The sequence below is a fragment of the Pelobates fuscus genome, chromosome 4, assembly GCF_036172605.1.
Source record: "Pelobates fuscus isolate aPelFus1 chromosome 4, aPelFus1.pri, whole genome shotgun sequence".
NCBI classification, from domain to species: domain Eukaryota; kingdom Metazoa; phylum Chordata; class Amphibia; order Anura; family Pelobatidae; genus Pelobates; species Pelobates fuscus.
Window position 1 is genome coordinate 339,515,921 of NC_086320.1, and position 26,632 is coordinate 339,542,552.

The following is a 26,632-nucleotide window of genomic DNA, read 5'->3' on the forward strand; positions in this document are numbered from 1 at the left end:
AGATGCCATTTTATCCATTTATTTAGTAACCATACTAATGACATAGGCTGGCAACCTAATTTAGAAACTGTGATCCAAACATTTTTGTTACGAGATATAACATTGATTGTGTAATTGTTTTCAAACGTTCTCAAAGTAACAACACATACAGCAGATATCCTCAGTGTGGCAGTGAGGGATGCATTATTTATGGTTATAAAATATCTACAACGTAAGTGATTAGAAACACTACCTATAGCAAAACGTAGAGCCCTTTGACCTTAAAAAATGATGTTTAACTTTTCATTTCTAAGAACATTTGAAATATATTTCTAATTACGGCAGAGCCAGACTGAATAGGACATCTCCGGGTAGAAAGCATATTTTAATTTTGTTCCCATAAAACATAATGACTTTACTCTGGAACACAGATTCATATGAAGCATGAATATAATGTATGACAGAGCAAAATGAAGCATTATTTCCTTTTAAATAACAGTCAAGCAGTCCACCTGACATTTACCATAAAAGCCTTTTTTTTTTTTTTTTACATGCTGGCAAAACTCTTTTTTTCTACATTTTAAGTAAAACTTTATTTGATCTACAGCCAGAAAATCTAGCCTGGAACTCTGGCACAGAAGGGGCTTTAAATCTTGACTTTATATTACGTTACCAGCTTTGCTCACAAAGTAATATGAACAACAGAACTCCTGACTCTCCTTAACTTAATAATTAAATGACATATAGTGAGCAAAACAGGAACTATTCCCAGCATAGCATATCAAAGGAAAGCCAACTGTGTTCTATGTTTCACTTTAATTATATCAGATTTACATCTGAACAGCTCACACAAGAAAGCCAAAGAAATGACAAAAAAAAGCATATAGTGTTATTTTGTAATCAGTATGGAATGTGTAAGGAAAGCACATTGAAAAGTCCTTTTGATTTTACTTCAGCGTTTCTTTAAAACTTAATAGAACTACAAATTGTATCATAATACATTTTAAAAACTTTGTTTATTGTTGGGCTTGTTTGTAGGCTGGCTGAATAGTGTTTTTTTTTTTTTTTGCAATATTCATGCATTTGACACGAGAAAAAGAAGAAAAAAACTGTCAAAAAAAAGTGGTCTAGACACAGTGATAATATCTTCGAAAGTCAATTTCATCAAATGGCTAAATGCTGATTTTAAAATAAAGCACACCGGGCCGTTTCCTACTTTATTGTAGAAGTGCTAAGAGGGGTGATGGCTTAATCATTATAAATCCCCTCTTTTACCCAGGTTTTAATGTTTAGCATGTGTATATTTAGCTTAACTCAGACATACAGTATACTAGTCTAAGGCATGCAGCCCCTTGGTTTTTTTTTTAATCAAATTAATATCGTTATAGGTTTGAAATAAGTAGAATATCCACTTTATAAAAATGTTCAAAAAGCTTATTAATACACCGCTTACACAAAACCCTTGGTTTGACACAGTTTAGTTGTTTTTTGAACAGTTTGAATAACAATGAGGGGGAGGGGGGGGGGGTCTATGTGTGAGCGTGTGTTTGTATTATGTGTAATGTGAAAAAAAGACAAGCCTTTGAAAGACTCAAAGATAAGCAAGAAAACAATCTCACTTCTCTGGAACTGAAAGGCATTTAATGAAAAATGTCCCCCCCTCAAAAAAAGGAAAAGAAAATATCTCCACAAAAGGATATATTCAGTGTGTGTGGCCCGGTATGGATTGACAAAAAAGTTCAACTGTAATAAATTCCACATATTAGCATATATGTATAAAAGACTGTTGTGTACTCCAAAAAAACAGAATGATTCCAAATAAAACAGAGGGCAAAAAAAAAAGTAAAAAGTTTGCCATATAGAGATTACATTTTAATCTTCATATAAATCACAAGGTAGCATATTGCGTGCAAGGCCTAAAGAAAATGATTCGGTGAAATAACGTATTGCCAAGTTCAATTTTCGGCAACTTCGCAGTACGCAGAAGGCTTGTCAATAAAACCAGTGCTTCCATTTCAAAAACTAGCATCCCATTTGATTCTTCTTCTTTTATGTTCATTGAAGTCTTGTCCTAAAAATAAAATGAGAATCATTAACCATGTGGATCATAAAACGTCCTCCTAAAAAGAGCTGGTTAAAAAAAAAAAAAAAAGAAAGAAATGAATTCTCAGCAACAATTACAATTTAGGACAATCATTAGTTTGGTATTAAGTTTGGTATTGTTTATTAAGAAAAATAAAAATGGTTTACGTAATAATAATATAGAATTATGCAATAATTTATTTCAAACATCCATGATCATGTTCGCATACCGTATATACTTGTGTATAAGTCGATCTCGTGTATAAGTCGAGTGCAGTTTTGTGACCAACAATTGTGAAATATCCTATGACTCGTGGATAAGTCGAGGGGCTATGAAATTCTGTGATTTTTATAATTTTGTCAGATTTTACCTAGGTAAGATCCTGGAACAATCAAACATGTCAGCTAAAAACTGGATTTAAAAAATGAGCAATCATGAACATGAACATTTAATTTATTAACTGTTACGAATCCCTTAAACTTATTACAGGGAATTTTTATTCATGCCCTCCAAAATAGCACAAACATTGTTTGGCCTATACAAATTCTTCAAACTCTGACTCGTCATCGCCAGAATGTCCAAATAAATCATAACATTGTTTTTCGGTGATGCCATCAGCGTAAATGTCGTCTTCGTTGTCGTCATCTGTTGAATTGGTATATGAAGCCAATTCATCTTTCTCTTCATAGATCCATTTTGTTATCAAATCAATGTCTGGTTTCATCAAGTTTCCTCCTTTCGTTAACTTTGTTTTACCAGAACACATCCACTGTTGCCACATATTGCACAATCGGTCCTTGAAAGGCTCGTAGAGACAGACATCCAATGGCTGGAGCATTGATGTTAGGCCGCCTGGAATCACTGCTAACGCGGTTGCCATTTTCTTTGCTTTGTCCTTCACATACTCTGTTATATGCGCACGGAACATATCCCACACCAATAACTACGGACATTTTCTTAGCGCTGCGCCTGCTTGCCTGCCCCAGACATCGCGCAGCCACAACTTTGTACCCTCCTCATCCATCCAGCCTTTAGGGTGAACACGAACAGTTACTCCTGCCGGAATTTTTAAGTTCTTTGGCATTGTTTTCCTCTTGAATATTATTACCGCGCGCAGTTTAGTGCCATCTGCCAGGCAAGACAGGACAACAGTGAAGTGTGACTTTTCATGACCGTTTTTTTTTTTATAAGTACAGTTTTCTCCAACGCTTGCTACAGTTTGTTTGCCAGGCATATCAAATGTCACTGTAGTTTCGTCCATATTACCAATGTTATTCAGAGCGAACCCATTCTTTTTTCTCTGTTTGATAATGAATTTGTGGAATGACATGACCTTTTCGTCCAGCTCTTTAGGCAGCTTCTGAGCGATCTTTGTTCGCTGACGAAGACACAATCCATATCGGTTCATGAATCGTGTGCACCAACCAGATGATGCTCTAAATTGTGCCATACCTTCAGTCGCCAAATATTATTCTTTTGCCATCTGAAGTGCTCGTATTCGAATCCTGGAGTGAGTCACAACATATCCATTTTGTCTACATTCCATTATCCATTCATTCAAATCCTTTTCCATTCCATCAAAAGGTGTAGCTTTGAAACGTAATGCTTTCTTCAACTTCGGCATGGCTTGCAATTTAGCCTCATATTTTCTCCAATCTCTTACGAGTTTTTCGCTGATGCTAAACTCTCTTGCAGCTACACTATTATTGGCTTCCTTTGCACGTTCAATAACATTCAATTTAAGCACAGCAGTGTAAGAAGCTCTTGTTTTCTTTGCAAAACTAATTTCTCTGAAGATAAGAATTTACCGAAAATATTATTCTGTTATTATTAATGTAATCTTAATAATCATTTGACAACAAACAAGAGTAAATAGTCAATCAAGTTCTCTTATATGGTGTATCGGTATGTTTCTTTCTCCCCCTCACTGCTCCTATGTGTCCATTTCTCCCCTTTTCTTCCCAGTCTCTATCCTTCTGCTCTGTCTCTTTTTCCCTCCCCCTGTGTCTCTCTCTTGCCCCTGTTTCATTATCCCCTATCCCCTGTGTGTCTCTCTCCCCCTCCCTTTTTTGTGTCTCTCTTCCCCCTCTGTCTTCCCCTCTGTCTCTTTCTCACTCCCCTTGTGTCTCCCCTTGAGGCTTTAATGCCTCATTTGGAGGTGTAAGAGAGAGTGACCGGCGGGAGAGTGGTTTTATGTGCTCCCGCCGGTCCCACGGACATCAATGTCCCCCTCCTTCCCTCTCGCTACCCAGAGTATGCCGCCGCTGTGAGGGAGCAAGATAATTTCCCTCCTTCAGTTCATGCTTTCTGACAGCTGCACAGTCAGAAAGCACGAAAGTGAGTATGCCGCCGGACCGGCTAGGCGGCCGCCCGGTCCAGCGGCACCACTATGATACGGCCATCCCCCCTCACACCCGTGTATAAGTCGAGCCTGCAATATAACATTAAGTTTGCAGGTAAAATTTCTCGACTTATACACGAGTATATACGGTAAGTATAATTTACAAATATCTGTTATAATATACATATCGTATGAAAAAAACTATTTCAAAGTACACATTCTTCTATCTACTCACCATGTATCAATAGCAAACCGTATCACCACATGTTTCCTATTGTACTATATTATTTATAAATCAAACACATTTTATGTTTAATAGTACATTTATTGATCTAGGTTTCAATTGCCACCAAACTCAAAAACCTGATGATATTTTGTAGGCCCTTAGATTGCTGTACCGATGCATACATAAAATGTACAGATCTCATTAGGCCAGCATAACAGCCCAGATGTCCAACAGTAAAACCTGTTCAAACTTCAGGGTACTAGGTTCAATGCCCGGAAGGATCAATTCAGCTTTTCGTTCTTCGAGGTAGACAAAATAACTAGAATTGATTTAGGTCATGTTAAATGTATTTATCAGCTGGTGATTTCGTTACGTTCAATGGCATTTGTTAAATATTGTGTGAGTGCTTGAAAAGCACAGACGAATGTTTGAAAACACACTGAATAACCTCGCATTAATGCAATTTTTTTCCCCTACAAATCCACATAGACAAGTTCATGTCTATTAATCCAGTAAATGTCAAGCTGCAACATCTTTTCCAAAAAGGACAAAGTAAGACTTTTGGGGGAAATTGTACATTAAAAAAAAGGAAAGGCTAAAAGCATCATGTTATATAAAAGATGAAAAATGAAAATGAGAACTCATGCTGTGCAGGTGAATGACCTGTGGGAGCAGGCTCGGCCTGATAGGATTTCTCCACATCGCTCCCATCAGACAGAGACCAATTGATTAGATCATCTTCTACCTGCCACCAACTAGGCTCAGGAGACTAATTAGAGAAAGGACTGCCTGTACAGGCGCCCCATTGACACCTAATTTGCTGAGCCAAAGCCCTTGGGGGAGAATGTATTATCTGTGCAGCTGTACTTCATGCCTTCCTGAATTTAGACATCGGGGAGCCAGCACTGCTCTATCTATTTGTCTAGAACAATGAATCTTTCAGGAAAGAGCACAAATACATATATAAATTAAAACTAGCGTGAGAATAAGAGGTCGAATCCTCATCCAATACATTTACTCCCTCAAGAAAACGATTTAATTATACATTGGTTTTTCAAGGGCGATATAGCCATGATGTGCTTAAAGTCAACGTAGAAAGGAATAAATGCATAAAATCAATTAAACAAAAAGAAAAATGAAAGAGAAGAAAAAATAAGAAGAGGATGAGGTTCTGCACATGATAAAGGATATATTCTGAGAAAAATCTCATACATTTATGACTAGCTTTTGATTCTACATACAATTAACCATTTGTATCCCTTGGTAAGAAATGGCTAGTTTTCCACAATAGCGTCACCATGTACCTCCTGGCAGGATTATTAAATTAATATTAAACACACACTGTATGTTGGCATTATTACAGATTTTTACATTTGGAATTACAAACCAAATCTTGCATACATGGGGGTAAATGGCGTTGCTAGGTGGCAAAAAAGACCAGAGGCTTCAGTCACAAAAAACATTTGATCGCCCCTTCTACATTTTACCTTAAGCATTTCCAATATCTCTGACCTAGTTATATTACTCATTTTAATATTTTGCAAATGTATTCAATTGTAAAATCAACAAGAATAAAGGAGTGTAAAACTTAAAAGAGGGAAAAAAAAATATTATTTTGAGAAAAAGTGGGGAAAAAAAATCGTATAAAGAATGGAATAATTTTATACATAAAACAATTGTGTATGCACACAAAACGGGCGCAAACATGAAAGCAAATGTGACAAAGTTTATACATAACCCTGGAAGTGTCCATAACAGTGTGCCTCCACTGTTTGTTGAACTACATACAGCACAACTGACTATACAGCACAATTGATGGTCCTCCAACAGCCCCGGGTGGGTGTGTTTTCTACCACTCCATTATAGGCCTTGCTCTATCCTATATACACCAATTTGGACATAGGTGCCATTTATAGTGACTACAGCCTTCTGACTCACTGTGTTATTATCACTTCTGCCAGGCACCCCACATCCCTCTACACTTATATATATATAGTACTCTATACCTTTGTGCCAACGCTTTAGCTATATGTGTCTATATTATACTTATGAGCATTCCTCCCCCTTTTTTCTTCCTATCCACAAGTTATTCAGGTACTCATATCCTGGACACACTCGTTACCCTATGAACAGAAATATTTGATGATACTCTGCTTTACCCACCATTCAGGTCTAATCACCTATTGGTAACTTGTTTACCACTTTTTATTATACACATTTTTTCTAAATAAAGGTTAAACAAACCCCCCTTCTTCTATGTGACATTTACATTTAGAGGTATATATCTGAGAACGAGATTGGACTACACCCACTGTTTGGGAGTGTTTTTCCATTTTCATTCTCACCCTTTTTTGCTTTGACTTTATTTGGGGTTAAGCCCCTTATACCTCTCGTAACCTACCTGGAGTTTGTGGAGCTGGCTAGTCCAACGCCATTCACTCTCCTTCTTGATTCATGTTTTGGTACAAGTTTATATTTTCTTTTAGAGCTCTACTGAAGTTCTCAAACGCAAAATTGGCCTCAGGGAGAAAGTGGCTTAGAGCTCCAACTAATCCTCTTTCCATACTTCCATTAAAGGCCCCAGTTTGGTAGGACAGTCTTGGTTTCAGAGTACTCTCCTGATGTTCTCAGCAACTACAGCACAAGTGCATCGTCAGTGAGAAAACTACACTCAGGATTCATGGGTAAGGTGCTGTTTACATTTTCCTCTTTATAAGTGACTATATTCTTTTATGCATTAATATTAACATAGAAAATCATTAAAATACTGTTATTTTCTACATTTCAAACACCACATACAAAATGATTAAAATGTGAACAACAGAACATATTTTTTAGTTTGCTTTCCTTACAAAATTTCCTACTGCAGCAAAAAGGATAGATCTGAATTATTTCAAGTGCCCTTATAAAAATATATTCAGATATAAGAAAGAAATTTTTATGCTGCTTGTTCTGGAGCGGAGAAAGCACAGTAACATTTATCCATATTTAAACACCATGGAGAATTCTTATGAGCTGAATTTTTTTTTCTCCTTTTTTTACTCTCGAGAGAATACTGTAATTTATTTTCTAAACTCTTTTTGCTTTGACACTCAGGCAAACCCCTCTCTCTTACCCATACATTGTCTAAGGAGATTTGCTGTGCAAAGAACAAAGTCTCCTAGCTTTCACAATTACCATTTGAATCGGTTCTCATAGTCCAACAGATGGAAGATTTCCATTTTATGACAGGCCTCAGGTCTTTAAAAATAATATATAACATATATAGATACAGTATAGATGATATATACCATGAGCAGCCATAACATTAAAACCACCAGCCTAATAGCATGTAGGTCCCCTTTGTGCTGTCAAAAAAAGCTCTGATGCATTAAGGCATGGACACCACAAGACCTCAGACACCAAGACATTAGCATTGGATCATTTAAATCCTGCAGGTTGCAAGGTGGAGTCTCCATGTATCAGAATTGTTGTTCCAACACATGCCACAGACGCTTATAGGATTGGGATCTGGGGAATTTGAAGACAAAGACAACACCTTGAGCGGTTTATAATGCTCCTCAAACCATTCCTGAACATTTATTTGCAGGGTGGCAGGGTGCAAGATCCTGCTGAAACAGGCCACTGTCATCAGGGAAAAAAACATTGCCATTAAGAAGTGTGCATGGTCTGCAACAATCTCTAGGTAGATTGCACGTGGCATCCACATGAATACCATAAAGCAAGGTTTCCCAGGAGAACATTGCCAAGAGCATAACACTGGACGGTGGGTGGGGGCCAGGGGGGGAAGGACAGTAGGTCCCCCCTTATTGTTTTTTTTAGGGCCCCCACCCACTGCTCAGGGGTGGGGGCTGGGGGGAGGACAGTAGGTCCCCCCCCACCATTCTTATCTAGGGCCCCCACCCACTGCTCAGGGGTGGGGGCTGGGGGGCGGACAGTAGGTCCCCCCTCCCCATATCTTTATTTAGGGCCCTTACCCACCGCTCAGGGGTGGGGGCCAGGGGGGGAGGACAGTAGGTCCCCCCCCTTATTGTTATTTATGGGGCCCCCACCAGCCACGCAAGGGGGGGAGGTAATTAGGTTTGTTTTTTTTACAGTGAGCAGCCACAGGCTGCTCACTGCTTACTAAACATGCCCCTACTCGCGGTATAGCGAGTAAGGGCATATTATTTACTAATACTTAGTAATCTTTAGGTTACTGGCTATGGGAGGGATAATGTATAATATACACAGGTTACTGGCTATGGGGGGGATAATGTATAATAAACACAGGTTACTGGCTATGGGGGGGATAATGTATAATAAACACAGGTTACTGGTTGTGGGAGGATAATGTATAATAAACACAGGTTACTGGCTATGGGGGGATAATGTATAATAAACACAGGTTACTGGCTATGGGGAGGATAATGTATAATAAACACAGGTTACTAGTTGTGGGGGGATAATGTATAATAAACACAGGTTACTGGCTATGGGGGGATAATGTATAATAAACACAGGTTACTGGCTATGGGGGATAATGTATAATAAACACAGGTTACTGGCTATGGGAGGGCCAATGTATAATAAACACAGGTTACTGGCTATGGGAGGATAATGTATAATAAACACAGGTTACTGGCTATGGGAGGATAATGTATAATAAACACAGGTAACTGGCTATGGGGGATAATGTATTATAAACACAGGTTACTGGCTATGGGGGGATAATGTATAATAAACACAGGTTACTGGCTATGGGGGGATAATGTATAATAAACACAGGTTACTGGCTATGGGGGGGATAATGTATAATAAACACAGGTTACTGGCTATGGAGGGATAATGTATAATAAACACAGGTTACTGGCTATGGAGGATAATGTATAATTAACACAAACACAAAAAAAAAATTAAAAAAAATGAATGCAGCTTCAGAATTAATCTAAATTGTATGCTGTCTAGCAGGTGGGAGGGTCTGGGAGGGAGGGTCTGCTGCTGATTGGCTGGAAAGTGTCTGCTGACTGTGAGGTACAGGGTCAAAGTTTACTCAATGATGACAAATAGGGGGCGGACCGAACATCGCATATGTTCGCCGTCCGTGGCGAACGCGAACATGCTGTTCGCCAGGAACTATTCGCCAGCGAACCGTTCGGGACATCACTGCAATACATTTTCATTTTTGGGTGAATTATAGAGGTACAGTAGCTGCTGTCTTACATCAGTAATTCGTAACCTCTCTTGATAGGGACTCAAATAAACTCTTTGACACTTTCTTCAAATGTTAGGTAATATATGAAAATTAATTCTGCCAAACACTTTATAACCTTCCAGGTATGTCGGAGTCTAGATTTCATTGGGATTGCAGTGCTGCTACATGAACCAGTTTATGGGTTTCAGCAGAATTGGATAAACTGATAAAGAATGTGCACATTAAATAAGCTTTATAAAGACATCAGGCATATTTTGCAGGAGAAGATTGAGTGTGGAGCAAGTGCCTGGGAGACCAGTGAAAACTGTCAAATTGGTCTAAAAGTTACACTGGAAGGGTGCCAGAACAATTCTGTACCATAACCATGGCAATGGGCCGCAGAAGTTATGGTTCTTAGTGTTTGTCTGTAAATACTCAATAAAAATAACACTTATAATACAAACGTATATTTAATGAGTAAAAAAGACCTTTATAATCAAGAAATCTAAAAAACATATGCAATTATGACGAACTGGATCTGTTGCTAAAAGGTGAATAACCAATAAAAGATCAAAATGGATACACAAATCCTGGTAAATAGTAAAAAATTAATTGAGTAGAAAAGTAAAGTAAAAAGACCAGGATAAACACCTAACAGATACTCGGTCGGAAAAATATGAAACAAAGTATCTGGAGGTGTGACCAATGCTAACAAATTAGTACACAGGACATAGGTATCACACAAATATAGGAATAGTACCTTGCCTCGGTGGGGGCCCCCACCGAGGTGTAAATGGGAAGGAATAACAGTGGCCACTGATTATGAAATAACAGCTGGAACAAACGTTGCACCGCGGTCGGGATCTTCAAAAAAGACCGCGGTGTAGATGGAAAGCACTCCTCCAGTGGGGCCAAGATTTATTCTCACGCTGGGTATGGTGTGCTGCACTGCGGTCGGTATCTTCGAAAAAGACCGCAGTGTAAAGCAAATCAACTCCCGACGGGAAACCGGCACACAACTATAACTTCCCACAGCAACAGAGCAGAACGTCCCGAAATCAGCTGCAACTCATCGACGCGTTTCGTCCCTCCCACGGGACTTTTTCAAGACAAGGGAGTTGCCGAAGATCAGAGTTTAAATAGCCATAGCATAGCTCAATAAACCTGGACAAGAAGTAAGTTCTGGACTGGATCCACAATCAGCTTTATTAATTAGCAATAGAGATAAGTACTAATAGGAAACTTATCATATATCACAATCCTATGTATGTAGGGACTATTGCTTTACATATAAGTGTTAAATGAAAGAAACAATAAGTGAATAAAAATAAAAAAATATATATTAAAAAAAATATATATGTAAACGAACAAATACAAATTGGTAAATAAATAAATAAATAATAATACTGATAAATACATTAACCCTTTCAGGACCGCTGACGGTTCAGGACCGTCAGCGGTAAAACATGCGTTTGGACCGCTGACGGTCCTGAACCGTCATAACGGTCTGGGGCTACTTACCTGATCGCCGTCGGTCCCACGGCGGCGATCAGTGCTCCACCCGGTCCAGGGGGGTTGCCTGTCTGCCCGGGCAGTCCCCCCTCGGCAGATCAGGACCCTGCGGCCATGTGATCACTCGATCACATGACCGCAATAGGTGTCTGTGTATCTGCCTGCAGGGGGACTGTCTGTGCTGACAGGCAGTCTCCCTGCAAGTGAAAAATCAAAAAAATAAAGTTAAAAAAAAACAGTGTAAAATCAGTGTAAAAAAATAATAATAATATGTGTATATATATATATGATATATATACATGTATTATATCTATATATAATATATGTATATGTATCATATATATAATGTCATATTAAGTGTATTTTTATATTTATATATACGTATATTAATATAAAAATACACTTATATTTAAATTACACACGAATATATACAATATATATAATTGCTATATATATGGTATATATATATTATTATAAAATACAAATAATATGTTAATAAAAATAAATAACAAAAAATAAAAATAATTTTTAATAATTATAAAAAAATATTTATATATGCAATTTTATTCTAACAGTATTTTGATATATATATAAATATATATTTATATCAAAATATACTTAGAATGTAATGATATATATATCTATGTATAAATAAATAAATAAAAACAATACGAAATATACATATGTCCATATACATAATTACATAAATAATTTCATAAATATACACGTAGACGTCAAATATATAAATATGTATATATATTAAAATTCTACATGTGTATTTATGTAATATTTTTACCTAATTAAGTAATTTTAATGATTGCAATTTGAGGGACCTGCCTGCCAACCCAGGCCGAAAGTCCAGATAATTTAATTTGCTAGCACTGTGTTTAACCCTGTAACTTTCTATGACACCCTAAAACCTGTACATGGGGGTACTGTTTTACTCGGGAGACTTCGCTGAACACAAATATTAGTGTTTCAAAACAGTAAAACATATCACAGCGATGATATTGTCAGTGAAAGTGAAGTTTTTTGCATTTTTCACACACAAACAGCACTTTCACTGAGGATATTATTGCTGTGATACATTTTACTGTTCTGATACACTAATATTTGTGTTCAGCGAAGTCTCCTTAGTATAACAGTACCCCACATGTAGAGGTTTTATAGTGTTTGTGAAAGTTACAGGGTCAAATATAAGGCTTGATTTTACTTTTTTTTTAATTGAAATTTGTCGGATTGGTTAGGTTGCCTTTGAGAGCGTATGGTAGCCAAGGAATGAGAATTAGCCCCATGATGGCATACCATTTGCAAAAGAAGACAACCCAAGGTATTGCAAATGGGGTATGTTCAGCCTTTTTTAGTAGCCACTTAGTCACAAACACCGGCCAAAGTTAGCGTTTCTTGCATTTTTAACACACAAACAAATATAAATGCTAACTTTGGCCAGTGTTTGTGACTAAGTGGCTACTAAAAAAAACTGGACATACCCAATTTTGAATACCCTGGGTTGTCTACTTTAAAAAAATATGTACATGTTAGGTGTGTTTCAGGGATTTATGACAGATAACGGTGTTACAAGGTCACTATTGATACATTTAAAATATATATATATTGAAACAGCAATTTCCTACTTGTATTTATAGGCCTATAACTTGCAAAAAAAAGCAATAAAGCATGTAAACACTGGGTGTTTTTAAACTCGGGACAAAATTTTGAATCTATTTAGCAGTTTTTTTCATTAGCTTTTGTAGATAAGTAAAAGATTTTTCAAGTAAAAGTCCAAAAACATGTTTTTTTTTTAATTTTTCACCATATTTTATTATTTTTTTTAAATACAATATTGGACATAATACAAATAATGGTATGTAAAGAAAGCCCCTTTTGTCCTGAAAAAAACAATATATAACTTGTATGGGAACCGTAAATGAGAGAGGGGAAAATTACAGCTAAACACAAACACCACAAAAGTGTTAAAACTGCTCTGGTCCTTAACGTACAAACATCGCAAAAACAGGCCGGTCCTGAAGGGGTTAAAGTTAAGCCACCTAAAAAATTTATTATTAATCTCCAAAATGAAAAAAGGGGGGGGGGGGAGGAGGGGGGAGAGAGGGGGGGGGGGAATCAAATTAAATATCAAATAAAAGGCAAAACACACGACTAGACAAACTAACAAACGGACGGCAGATTGTCCAGAAAGACCCAAAATCGGATCTCAAAATATAAACATAGAGGTACATAGAAATGTGTATGCTGTCACATGGTCCGCACTGGATAACCAAGGTAAGTGCATATATACACAAATACAAGAGTGTATACAAGTTAGACCCACAATATAATCTAGAATATAAATGCAATATTCGCAATAATAAAAGTTATGTTGCTACATAAGATAAACCAATATACAGGGCTTAAAACAAATCCAACTCCTCATTTAAGCCATTAGGTGTCATTGTTTTTAGCTTAAAAATCCACATGGACTCAGACTTGATTAATTCCCTTTTCCTTAGTGCTCCATCCTGATAGGGGGGGATATGTGTCAGACCCAATAGCTTAATGCCCGATGGATTTTTCTCATGGTACATAGCAAAATGTCGGGCTTCTGAGGACTTGGTATTGTTGCGAATTATAGCTGTCCTATGTTCGCGAAACCTGCATTTCAGGGGCCTGGTGGTTTGGCCCACATACTGCCGATTACACGGGCAAATCAAAAGGTACACTACAAATGGAGTGTTACAGGTAATTACAGATTGCACAAAAAATACCTCTGAGCTATTATAGGGGCTACAACTAAAAACAAGATGACAGATAAAGCCACAGGTAAGGCACTTGGTATGACCACAGCGCTTGTTGGTAGGGCACTCTTTTGTGGCTCTCACTTTCTGCTCATTAGGGTGCCGTAATTTAGAAGGTGCTAAAATATTCTTTAGACTGGGAGCTTTCCTAAATGTGACCCTGGGGGTTTCTGAAATGCAAAAAGAAAGCCAGGGGTCTTTGGTCAAAATGGGCCAATATTTATGGAAAATCCCCATAATGCCATCAAAGGCCACATTAAATGCGGTTGAAAAGGTGGGTATTGTGCCTCTACCCACCTCTCTTGTGCTGATATTATACATTGCTTTTTTTATCTTAGGGACACAGGTATTATCCAATAGGTCCAAAATCTTGTAGTGCTCAACCGTATTAGAATCGTATTCAGAACGCACTAACAAGGAGGGACTTACCAGACTAGAGGGGTCCATGGGGTGATTGTCAGGTGGAACATTAACATTAAAATAGAAATTATGCCCTTTCAAATACGCCTGTAGTACCTTATTTGGAGGGTAAGATTTATCGATAAAACGTTGGCATAACACAAGGGACTCTTTCTCGTAATCAGACAAGAACGAACAATTTCGTCTAATCCTAGTGAATTGTCCTAAAGGGATGTTTTGTATCCATGTGGGGTGATGGCCACTTCTCGCATGTAAATAGCCATTCACATCAACACTCTTTTGGAACGTCTTAGTGATGATTCTTCCTTTTTTCCCCGTCAACGTGAGGTCTAGGAAGTCGATAGAAGACCTGTGTTTCTTATAAGTAAAGGAAAGGCCCCATTGGTTATCATTAATATAGGTCATAAAGTTTTCTACTTCATTCCAATCACCTCTCCAAATAATAATGATGTCGTCAATAAATCTCCGATAGAGGGCAAGTCGCTCCATCCAATAAGGGTTAGAAAAAATCATACTGTGTTCCCAGTGACCCATAAATAAATTTGCATAGGATGGAGCAAAACTCGCCCCCATCGCGGTTCCCCTTGTCTGCACAAAAAACTTTCCGTTAAACTCAAAATAGTTGTGTTTCAACATAAATTCTGTAAATTTAATAATAAACTCTGACTGCTTGATTGGAAGAAGGGGATCTGATTGTAAAAAAAGAGAGATGGCTTTGAGGCCTAAAGTATGGTCGATGTTAGAGTAAAGGGCTGCCACATCGATTGTTAACCAACAATAATAATCTGACCACTCCATCTCCTTACTAATAGACAACAAATGTCCTGTATCCTTTAAGTAAGAGGGCAAGTGTGGAACATATCTATGTAGGTGAAAGTCAACCCACTTAGAAATAGGTGAGATCAGTGAGTTAAAACCTGATATTATCGGGCGGCCAGGTGGATTGGTGAGAGATTTGTGCACCTTTGGAAGGTAGTAGAAGATGGGAATCTCTCCCTGCGTTGTAAGAAAAAAACTTCTCTCTTTTTTATCAATAGCCCCAGTCAAAAAGGCCAGTTCTATAAGGTCTCTCAGTTCGGCCCTAAAGCGTGAGGTAGGATCATCCCTTAAGACCTCGTAGTAATCACCATTATCCAAGATCCGCTCAGCTTCTTTAAGGTAATCAACTTTGTCCAACAGGACAATCCCCCCTCCCTTATCAGCTCCTTTGATAATAAGGTTACAATTGGCTTTCAGGCTGGTAATGGCCGCTAATTCTGATTTGTCCAAATTGTTACAAACCCGGTCTCTTTTCCCCTTTAGAGTGTCGCAGAGAGCTCTCAAATCCTTCAGGACTAATTCATAGAACATTTGAATATATGGGCCTTTATCGACCTGGGGATAAAACATGGAGGGAGGTTTCAATCCAGATGGGATATTGGCCTCTATTATATTCAATGTATCCCCGATTTGTTGTGAGTGGTTATCTTGTTCGTCCAATAGGGAAATTAAATTATGAAAAATTATTTTGTCCTCCCTTGTCTTGAAAAAGTCCCGTGGGAGGGACGAAACGCGTCGATGAGTTGCAGCTGATTTCGGGACGTTCTGCTCTGTTGCTGTGGGAAGTTATAGTTGTGTGCCGGTTTCCCGTCGGGAGTTGATTTGCTTTACACTGCGGTCTTTTTCGAAGATACCGACCGCAGTGCAGCACACCATACCCAGCGTGAGAATAAATCTTGGCCCCACTGGAGGAGTGCTTTCCATCTACACCGCGGTCTTTTTTGAAGATCCCGACCGCGGTGCAACGTTTGTTCCAGCTGTTATTTCATAATCAGTGGCCACTGTTATTCCTTCCCATTTACACCTCGGTGGGGGCCCCCACCGAGGCAAGGTACTATTCCTATATTTGTGTGATACCTATGTCCTGTGTACTAATTTGTTAGCATTGGTCACACCTCCAGATACTTTGTTTCATATTTTTCCGACCGAGTATCTGTTAGGTGTTTATCCTGGTCTTTTTACTTTACTTTTCTACTCAATTAATTTTTTACTATTTACCAGGATTTGTGTATCCATTTTGATCTTTTATTGGTTATTCACCTTTTAGCAACAGATCCAGTTCGTCATAATTGCATATGTTTTTTAGATTTCTTGATTATAAAGGTCTTTTTTACTCATTAAATATACGTTTGTATTATAAGTGTTATTTTTATTTTTTATTTTACTTTTTAGGAGCGCACATATACTTTTTCAGATTTTGAGCTTACACTCTATTTAGGTCACTTGTAGTTATATGTTGCAGCCCATTTGATTTTTTTGCTTCTAATTACACCTTTCCATTAGTGTAAATACTCAATCACAAGTGTCTTTTTTTCAGCTAACAAACCAAAACAGTGAGGTGTGTGTGTGTGGAGAATGATTGTGTGCTGTGTGTAGGTCTGGTGACTGTAATTGTGGTAACTGTGTGTGATGTATATGTTTTGATTGTGTATGAGATTGCAGTATGTATTTTGTATGTGGCAGTCTGTGTATGATGTGGATAGCTGGGAGTGATTTGTGTGGCAGTGCATGATATGTGGGAGCAAATTATATGTGGGTAGCTGTTAGCTTCCTAAATTATCGCAAAAAGCAACGTCCTGCCATTGCTCCGCTTTCCTCCCCACCACTCTTCCAGGGCGTGGAAGGTAGAAATTAAGATAAAAATTGCTGGCAGCAGAGGTGACCCACTGGAAAAAGATTCCTCGCAATAGAGAGAGAGCACAGGTACCGGTCACGAAAATCTTCTGATTTCCCTGCCGCTCGTGTAGCAAGCGCATTATGGTGTGCCTGGCCACAACCAGCACACCCCATGCACATGCCTACGATCATAAAAATCCTGGGAAATACAGTTTCCCTTTAAACACTAGAGAGAGAATAATGATTTTATACAATAATAATGAATATCACTAGGGTAAGATACACTGTGAACTATCTACAGTTAATGAGCCTATATCACTGGAGCCTATATCGCCTGAGTGTATTAAACATCTACAAAGAGGCTATGTTCACTAGCAGTTAAAAAAAAAAAAGACTAACCCTAGTGGGTGGCCTTGAACATAATTCAGCAAGTGCTTACATTTTATTCACAGTGTCATTTAAATGAAAGCTCTAACAAAAAAATATGAGAATTCCTAAACTAATAGGGGTCTGCTGGTTATTTTAAAGTTCTCAGCAAGCGTTAATTTGCACTGCCATAAAGGGACTCAAATCCGATGGAAATCAAATTAAATGGAATTAAATATCAGGCTTAAATTAAATTGTAAGTTGTTAAAGAACACAACAAATAACTTAAAGGATTCTGTTCAAGCATGTACTGGTTCCAGCGTGGCAGGTGATACATTTAATTAAAGTTCCACACTTAAAACACAAATGAGTTTTTTCAGGAATTCAAATAATATTATAATTACAAAGCATTTCATAATGTAAACAAACCATGGTTTTAGATTTAGAAACTAAAAGGCTTGAATGTTATTTGTCTGGGAGACTTTTAATGGCTAAGGGCAGCCCTAACTTTGGGTATAAATTGTAGACTGACTTACTGACAGTATTGAGGCGGGAAGCACTCCATAATAATTCACAGTGGTTATGGTTATGGTTAGACTGCCTATTTAAATGGCAACTATACAGCATCCAAACACTTCTGGTAAAAATAATGACTCCTAATTAATCTGAAACTGAAAAAAAAAATAATAATAATAAAGAATACCCATATAATATAATCTAGACATATAAAAAAAACTGTCACATGATTCCACTGGATTTACTAATGAAAAGGAAACCTTTGAGCACAAAACCACTTCATCTGTATGATGCTACTGCCAAAAACTGTGCATGCTTTTTATAGAAAAGCACTGGATGTAGTGTAAAAGTATTAAATTGGCTTTTACCTAGGACATACTTGAAAACGAGAGAAATCTCAATGTATCTTTCCTGGTAAAACATTTTATAAATCAATAAAGCCATGCATGCCCAACAGGTCCCCAATACTCCGGAGGTTAAGGAACACTCCAAGATTAAAAATATAAACTCCAAGATTAAAAATAAAATTGTGAGTGGCGTGTCCTGACCGCGCATGTGAGCGGACGTGTGAGACCGGAGCTCCTCCGATACCGCGGCTATCTCAGCGTGGAGTAACCGATGAAACACCGACTAACTCAGCACACCACAAGGGGAATTCACCTCCTACCCGATGGAAGCGAAACCGCAAAAAAAAATGAAGCAGATAACTATGCATGCCCATCTGGAGAAAACTCAAGCTATGGAGCGTGGTGAGCAAGATGGCGCCGATAGGCCCAAATCCCCAGCATGTGATTATGAAACAGGGGATAGCAGACATTGCCAGGACAGCCCAGCGACAAATTCCTCTATACGATCAAAGCAGACCTGCAGCAGATAGCAGCAGACATCAGGTCAGACATTAACAACATTGGGGAACGCACTGCGCGCCTGGAAGAGTGCATGGAGGAGTTAATAGACGCACACAACTCCATGGCAGAGGCTTACACATCCGTAACACATAAGATAAAAGTATTGGAAGGGAAAATTGCCGATCAGGAGGACAGGGGCCGCAGAAATAATATTCGCATTAGAGGTATCCCAGAATCTGTTACACAGACGGGATTAACCCGATATGTACAGGATCTATTTAGGGCAATTATCCCCTCACTAACGGATTCAGAATTGATCCTGGATAGAACGCACCGTCTCCCCAAACCTAAACATCTCCCGCCTGACACATCAAGAGACACCATTACAAGGGTCCACTACTACCCCGTCAAGGACCGTATTATGCAAGCAGCAAGAACCACAGGCCACTGGCCTGAACCCTACACTGACATCAAACTCTTCACAGACCTCTCATCAACAACCATGCTCGCATGCCGCACGTTTGCACCCATCACTGCAGCATTGAGAGCAGCAAATGTCCCCTACAAGTGGGGATTCCCTATGAAATTGTTAATCAAACGGAATGGCGTGGACAAACCAATACTCAGCCCAGAAGACGGGAAGAGGATCCTCCGGGACTGGAACATTCCGCTACAAGCAAGTAGCCCTACAAGACCACTACAGTCCACAGCACCAAAATCTCTCACTAAAGACTGGGAACAGACAATGAAGGCTCCACGCACACCTGCAGACCGCAGAACCCCTCCGACCTGAAGAACCTACCAGATCATAGCAGGATCGGTGAAAACCGATGGACTGGAAGTACAGGTTCTATAGTTCTATTTCAATTACTTGACTCCTTATGCTTTATTCTAGAATTGTCGGTTAAAAGACCCGTAGCCCAGGCCGCGGCCGGGTGGGGTAACACCCGGACTCTCTCTGTTGAACCCTTGTATTGTTGTAGATCATATATGTGTTGATCTCAACATTTTGCCCTGAGTGGGCCACCCCGAAGGCTCTTAAGTAGCCATACCTATCCGTTGCTTTACGCAACCCACTGCCACCGCTCGGTGACACTCGGAGTACTGTATATAGTTGTTACCCTGTTACCCCCCCCCCCCACCCCTAGTGAGTATATTTATGAATTGCACCATGCCCAACTTACAACGACACCCTGGGTCCTTACTATTTAAGAGTACAGCACACCCTACGACTACATCATGGTGATTAAGATTATGTCCCTAAACACGAAAGGGCTTAACTTCCCGAACAAACGCAGGCTGGCCATACAGGAAATGAGGAAATGTGGCGCTCTAGTGGCTTTCTTTCAAGAGATGCATTTTAGGTGGAAGGATAGACCTAGATTTACCTCCAAGTGGTTCCCCCATGACTTCCACACCTGTTATACAGCCAAACAATGGGGTGTTTCCATTTTAATAAGCAAAGACGCAGTATTCTCTTTAGTCCGCAAGATACATGATAGAAAAGAGCGATACCTAATATTGCAATGTCTTCTTAATAATACTCCATACACACCAGTCAATATCTACAGTCCTAATGAGAACCAACATGAATTCTTAACCTCGACTCTGGCATTACTTGATATGTATAAATACGGGGAGGTAATTATTGGAGGCGACACAAATTTCTTACTAGATGGCGAATCTGATTCGTCCACCGCTATCGGGCTCTCACGAGGTACCATGCGGCAGAGAACGGCTCTAGCAGCCAAAGTCTGCACCACGCTGGCCTCCCACCACTTGGTGGATCCATGGCGCACCCTCCACCCCACAGAGGTGGATTACACTTGTCATACAGTGGCACATAACAGCAACTCCCGTATAGACCGCTTTCTTATCCCCGCCACCCTAATGCCCAACATGGCAGAAGCTACTATTGGAACGATGTCATGGTCTGACATCTATTACCCTTAGCATTAAGGAAACATTCCCCAATAAAGGGACAGGCACATGGAGACTAAACTAATCACTACTAGCAGATCCTTCCATAGTAGCACAGATCACTACAGACCTCCAGTACTATTTCACTGAAAATACAACAAATAACTCCTCCATAGAACAGATCTGGCTAGCACATAAGGCGGTCATACGGGGTAGTCTTATAAAACATGCCAGTCGAGCCAAAAAACTAAGGTTGGCAAATTATAATTCGCTGGTAGCCGAAATCACTACACTGACACACTCCAACAAACGAGAACCAAGCAAAACCACTTACAAAAAACTATTAGCCCTCCAAAGCCAACTTAAAAACATAGAACTGGACAAAACAACGTATCTCTTACGCAAAGCTAAACACAACTTCTTTGCCAATGGAAATAGAGCAGGCGCCAAATTGGCCTCACAATTAAAAGAGAGATGTGTCGTCTCCAGGATTGCCTTCCTAATAGATAATAAGGGAAAGAAGACGTTGAATCCACAAAGTGTTGTAGATCTGTTTGCACAATATTAAAGTGAGTTGTACAATCTCAAAAATGATCCCAACATGTTCTTGCCAACCCATGGTGACACTGACAGCTTCCTGACAGGCCTCGACTTACAGAAACTACAAGACAGAGACCTAGACCTCCTACAACAACCATTCTCCCTAGACAAGCTCACAGCTGTAATATCACAACTCCCAGCCAACAAATCCCCAGTCCCCGATGGCTTCACGAATGCCTATTACCAGAAATGTTCAACCATCCTCACGCCACACCTTCTGAATCTTTTAAACCACTGTGCTACTGCAGATGAGATGCTGTTAGCCCATATATCCACCCTCCCTAAGCCTGGCAAACCCCCCACCCTGTGCAAAAATGTCAAGCCTATCTCCCTACTTAATGGAGACGCCAAAATTTATGCCAAACTTATCCGTAACCGACTAGCCCCACTCCTCCACAAACTGTTGCACAATGACCAGTCAGGGTTCATAAAAGGCCGCCAAGGCTCTGACAACACCAGAAAGATTCTGAACATGTTGGCAACACTTGACACTGGATGCGGAGAAGGCCTTTGACCGCTTAACCTGGGCGTACATGGCCAAGACTCTACACAAATTTAACTTCCCTGAACCTACCATTAAAAGTATTATGGCGTTCTACCACAATCCAGCAGCCAGAGTCTCCCATGGAGGCTTCTTGTCAAACCCCTTTTCCATCACGAATGGTACCCGGCAAGGTTGCCCCCTATCCCCCCCTTCTGTACATATTGGCCCTGGAACCCCTAGCATGTAAAATCAGACTACATCCCAACATACAAGGAATTCCTATACGAGGCAAGACGTACAGCCTCGCCCTCATTGCCGATGACATTTTCGTAGCACTGACGGACCCCACCCATTCTTTACCCCATATGCTGAATCTCATAGGACAATTTGGAAAAGTCTCATACTATAAACTAAATCAAGACAAAACCCAAGCCTTACCCATCAACTTAACAAAAACCCAAACAGACTCCCTCCGCACCACATACAAATTTGACTGGAGAACTACCTCCATTACATATTTAGGAATAAAGGTTGCACCCTCCACCTCAGCCATAATAACATTAAATTAACATTAAATTACACACCACTGCTGATGCTCTGCAAAACAGAAATGAATAGATGGAAACACACTCTAATGATCTCATGGCTAGGGAAAATTAACACCTACAAGATAATGATCCTGCCCCGTATCCTCTATGTCTTTAGGATGCTTCCCGTCAGAGTCCCCAACCAATACTGCAATACACTACAAAAATTGTGTAGTGTGTTTATCTGGGGGGGGGGGGCAAGAAATCCAGTGTCTATGGCACTCCTACAGACAGCCACCCGTTCTGGTGGTGTCGACCTCCCAAATATAAGACAGTATTACAGGGCAGAAATTCTATCCTCAGGTGTTCTATTGCACACACCACCTAACATAATCCAATGGGTAGACATGGAAAGGGCACAATTCAGTAGTCAATCCCTAATTGAATACCTATGGACGCCCAAGCATTTAAGACTGAAATTACAAGATCTCCTCCCAACCACCCAACTTACGATAGCAATGTGGGACGAATTTATAGGAATCCACAGAAGCCACACCTCGCAACTTGCAGGACTTAAATGATTTTGCGTCTTCCTCCTCCACTGGGATGCCTGTTACAGTGCCTGCCCTCCCTACAGCTATGCATCGGATCCTCATGGGATCTACCATGCTGTGGCCACTGTTCCGTGGAGAATTACTCGAGTTGAGAAAGTTCCTCCCTGGTACTGTCACCTCCTGGAGGGTGACACCAGGGTGGGGTCTGCACCCCCGCGTTATGCCACTGACTTATTAAAAAAAAGTTATAAACCACTGTGTTCTAGACGGTTTCCTGAAGCATGATCTAAAGTTGTAATTCAATAGGACATCCCAGATGTGAATACTCCTGACTACTAATGCTTCCTAATAGAAATAAATAAAGGAGATAAGGGCTGCACCAAAAAGACTTTATTTCAAACAATAACAACAGATAGTCCAAATAAAAAGAGTCTTATCTAAAATGCTCTTATTGGGATCACAGAGTCTATAAGGTGCTTGGTCAGGAACAATGTCCTCATCCGTGTAGTTCCACTCATATGCAAGAGATAAAACAAATAGAGAATCAAATAGTGCAATAAGTCCAGTAATAAAACAAAACAAATATAAAAAGCTGGTATAGAACTCACATGTACAAGAGCTATAGCTAGCTCTAGTGTGAAAGGCGTACAGCTTGTGGGATATGGGGTAAACTTCCTCCGTCAAGGGTATGTTCGACGCTTAAATAAAAAGAGACAACCAATAGTGCTCACTGGATAAAATGATGAAGATAAAATATATAAATTGGTACTCACAAGAAAGGAGCAGGCCAACTGCTCCTTGATGATAGTGTTGGTGGTATGATCCCCACCTAGGATTACTTGTCCAGGGTGATAAAATACCAGGTAAAAAATAATCATGGAAACCACTGGACTGTGTGTCGAGCTTGCTCCACTTTAGCCTTGAACGCCTCTGTATGCCTTGAGCCCTGATAACAGTTTAATGCTTCCCAATAACTTTTTTTTTTTTATCTAAAACATATGGATCTCTAACCAAAGCAAATATTTGAAATAATATATGTATTTTAGAATACACTGCTCCTTTAAGATTACAGAAAGCAATCAGGAAAAGCACATTTACAGTCCAGTACACTAACCCTGGATTTAATTCTCCTTCAAGGCACAAATAATGTCTCTCATAATTGTTTGTTTGCCGAGCTCATAACCTGCTGTGTGTCACGATAAGTTGACAGGCTTTAAAACACATGTCTCCTCTTAATCCATAGGATTCCGCAAAGTAAGAACTAAATATGTTAGTCACGTCTGGGCATGTTGTAGATAATTTAGAAATGCAATTCATATAATTCAGATGTGAACAGGGCAGCATTGCTATACCTGTAAATACATTCCAGGCTATATTACAATTAACTGGGAGTAACCAGCTACATTGATCCCTTCATGTAATGACAGTTACAAGTGCATATTCTCCGACGCATTTGAAAATAAAAATAAATCTATTCTATCCGGTAATCCATTTTCTAAATAAATAAATTCTCCGGCTGTCACAGAAAACACATTCATTTACAGTTCACCAAGTCAAATACAGTACTTAGTAACTCATCAAAAACCCATCATTATATGGAGTTTTTTCATTCTGTCATTCACAAAATGTATAGGTTAAAAATTTACATATTGTGCTAGTGAAACTGCCAATATTTATATATATATATATATATATATATGCAGGTCACTTGGCACTCACCTTTACATCCAACAAAATAATAATGATACCTTGGTGCAAACCACGTAATATAGATATAAAAAGAAAAATAAAGGCACACTCAAGGGAATTTTCAAATAGTAGATATTTACTTAGGTGTCTTCTTTACATAGCGAACAGTCCCGATCAAAGTTACTACCCTCACGGGGTCTTAAAATAGATTCCATGAGGGTCGAAATGTCGATCGGGACTGTGTGTGTGTATATATATATATATATATATATATATATATATATATAGGATCGCCGGCGACCGGGTAAGTAATAAAAAAAACGGAGGGCGTACAATTACGCCCGGCGGCGTTTAGAGACGCTTTAAAAAAGGACGTAATTGTACGCCCTCCGGTCTTAAGGGGTTAAATAAATCATGACACAGTGTAATATGTCATGTGTTGTTGTTCATCTGAGATTGTATTGTACCTAATTTTAAGACCTGCCAATGAATGGATGATTGTTATTCTCTCCTGATATGCAAAATAATAGAATTCAATTGATTTTTACCACTATATATATAGTCATGGGAAAAATCAAGTACACCCTCTTTGAATTCTACCTAATTCTACCGAATTTTAAGACCTGCCAATGAATGGATGATTGTTATTCTCTTTTGATATGCAAAATGATAGAATTGAAAGAGTCATGGGAAAAATCAAGTACACCCTCTTTGAATTCTATCATTTTGCATATCAGGAGAGAATAACAATCATCCATTCATTGGCAGGTCTTAAAATTAGGTACAATACAATCTCAGATGAACAACAACACATGACATTATTTAACCCCTTAAGACTGGAGGGCGTACAATTACGTCCTGTTTTAAGCGTCCGTTTTTTTTTTTACTTACCCGGTCGCCAGCGATCCCACGCCGGCGATCGCGGCTGGGGGAACCCCCAGGGAGCCCCCCCGCGGCACGTCCGCCCTCTTCAGCCCCCCCGGGCCATGTGAGAGTGAGGTCCTTGCGAGGACCTCACAATCACATGGCCGGTATAGCTGGCTCAGGCATTGCCAGCAGGGGGACTAAATGTAATGACAGTTAGTCCCCCTGCTGGCTGGAAATTAAATTAAAATAAGTGTAACAAAAAAAATATATATTAGATCATATATATATATATATATATATATATATGATCTAAGTATATATATACACATATACATACACACACATACACGGTCTAGGTGTATTTTACTATTAATATATATATATATATATATATATATATATATTAATATCAAATTACACGTAGACTGATACTGATTAAATATATATATAATTATTGTTATATATATATATTTATATATAATATTAAAAAAATATGTAAATACGTAAAAAAATAAAATTACAAAAATAATTAAAAATAAATAATTAAAAAATATATAGATGTGTTATTTCGTTCTAACTGTATTGTGATATTAATATATATATTTATATCAAAATACACGTAGAACGAAATAATATATATATCTATATACATAAATATATACGTATATATCACTATATATACCTATATATAAGTAAAAATATTTTAAAAAAATTATATATATATATATACGTATATATACACATATGTATATATATATACATATATTAATTCTACACATATATTTGTGTAATATTTTTACATAATTAGGTATCCTAATTAATTACAATTAGCGGGACCTGCCTGACAACCCATGCCGAAAGTATAGGGAATTTAATTTGCTAGCACTATATTTAACCCTATAACTTTCCAAGACACCATAAAACCTGTACATGGGGGTTACTGTTTTACTCGGGAGACTTTGCTGAACACAAATTAGTGTTTCAAAACAGTAAAACGTATTACAACGATGATATCGCCAGTAAAAGTGATGTTTTTTGCATTTTTCACGCACAAACAGCACTTACACGGACGATATT

At 38.8% G+C, this 26,632-nt stretch overlaps 1 protein-coding gene across 3 annotated transcripts in view; it reads right to left on the minus strand.

Moving 5' to 3' along the window:
* Positions 1-1,497: 1,497 nt before the first annotated feature.
* The window catches only part of CDK14 (cyclin dependent kinase 14), a 528,056-nt gene continuing 502,921 nt past the window's right edge, over positions 1,498-26,632 (minus strand). For all 3 annotated transcript variants that reach the window (XM_063452462.1, XM_063452461.1, XM_063452463.1), the window contains one exon: positions 1,498-2,050. The gene's annotated coding sequence lies outside the window, so the exon portion shown is untranslated. The remainder of the gene's footprint in view (positions 2,051-26,632) is intronic.